Here is a 1,730-nt window from a genome sequence, read left to right as displayed (position 1 = left end):
CTCCTCCTCCCCCTTCTCCTTCCGTCTCCTCCTCCTCCTCCTGCTTTATTATCATTTTAATTTTTAAAAATTGTTTATTTTGTTTTAAATTAAGAGATGACATTGGCTTTTGACTCTGGGACAGGTAGCCGTAAGATTGTGGGGTTCGAATCCTGCCAGGGGCTCGATGTTATGTCCTTGGGACAGCCAGTTTAACCGAATTTTCCTCACTCCACCCAGGTGGGAATGGGCACCCGGCTATACGCAGTGTGGGATTTTATCAGTTTGTTAGTGGAATCCACGAGGGAGACTTTAGAAAGGAAGACCAAAGATGACATGGAGGCGAGCGGTACAAGTGGAAATGGAAAAGGCGGGGACACCATGGAAGCAGCTAGAAAAGGATGCACAGGACAGGCTTCAGAAATGTTATTGATGGCCTATGCTCCACTGGGAGTTAAAAAAGGCAGGAGAGAGGGTGTGTTTGAGCGCGTGAAATCTGCAGCTTGCACTGAATACTTCCAGGGAAGCCGAGAATGTTTCTGAGTGCTCAAGGATCTGCTGGGGGTAATAATAGTTGTTAAAGGCATAGAGCATGCTGTATAGCGTGGTTACAATATGCTATATAAATGCAATTATCATTATGTAATTAACAGTAATAACAGGTGCGGCTCGTGGGGTTACAAAGCGGGCGTGTACATAATTTAAGCTATTGAAGGCTGAAGGTAGTCAAGGGAATATTTTGCAGTTAGGTTTGTAATTTTCCTTGAAAATAATTGATTTGCGACAGATTTAGTGGTTATATGTGTGATCTGCAGCAAACAATACGCAGTTTGAGACCCCCAAATCAGTGCATCTGTGTGCGGGAGTACGTCTCCGAATAGTTCTTGGGTGTTCGCCGGAGACGTCTCCGAATATCCTCTGCCTCTCTATCAGAGTCTAGCTGAAAATAGTCCAAACAAATATACACACCAATGAAACCAAACTTCTCCTATAGGTAGGGCAACGCCCATTTTTGGTGTAGGTAAAGATTTCTGGAAACCCCAGAAATCTGGGCTTGCCCGCTTGTCCTTAACAGCGACCAATTATAGTATTTTATACAAATTTATGAAGAAAGCTGTTAAAAAAAACCCAAACTTGCCTCAATTTGTTGTGGAAAAATATAATTAAGTTAAGACAAACTGATACAAACTGCTCCGCGAAGTATGGGTGACATTGATTAGACCGCCAAAGAGATACTATGTGCATGAGAATAAGTTGCACCACGAATTTTGGATCGCACTCTAAAACTAGAACGAAGCAGTGGGTGGTTGGCGGGTGCTCTGGTGCGGTTTACTTCTTCTTTCCTATGAAACATCTATCGTCCTTATCTCCCCTTCTTCTTTTTTATGTTTGTTACTCTCTTGTAACACCTCTAATCTTCTGGCGCTTATCTGACCTCATGCAGTTGCGAGCGCCGAAAAACCTCTACTAAAACTTTAAAAAGCTAAAAAACGAAGCAGTGTCTCTTCTTCCTTCTTTCTTTCTTCTTTCAGAACATGAAATGGAGGAGTTTATCCGTGGCAACCTTGACCGCGTGACCTTGAACGCCCGAGAGTTCACCTTGGCCGAGAGTGACCCCATGCCGACCGACAGTCAGGAGGTCAAAGGTTACGACTTCAACAACGGTGTGAACTACTCCAAGCTCATCCAGTCTTACGCCAGTGTCGGTTTCCAGGTGAGTTAAATGGGTTGTTGGTTGGGGGAGGGGGGAG

Source organism: Aplysia californica, unplaced genomic scaffold (genome assembly GCF_000002075.1).
Source record: "Aplysia californica isolate F4 #8 unplaced genomic scaffold, AplCal3.0 scaffold00014, whole genome shotgun sequence".
NCBI lineage: Eukaryota > Metazoa > Mollusca > Gastropoda > Aplysiida > Aplysiidae > Aplysia > Aplysia californica.
The sequence above is the reverse complement of the archived record's forward strand: the minus strand, read 5'-3'. Positions refer to the sequence as shown.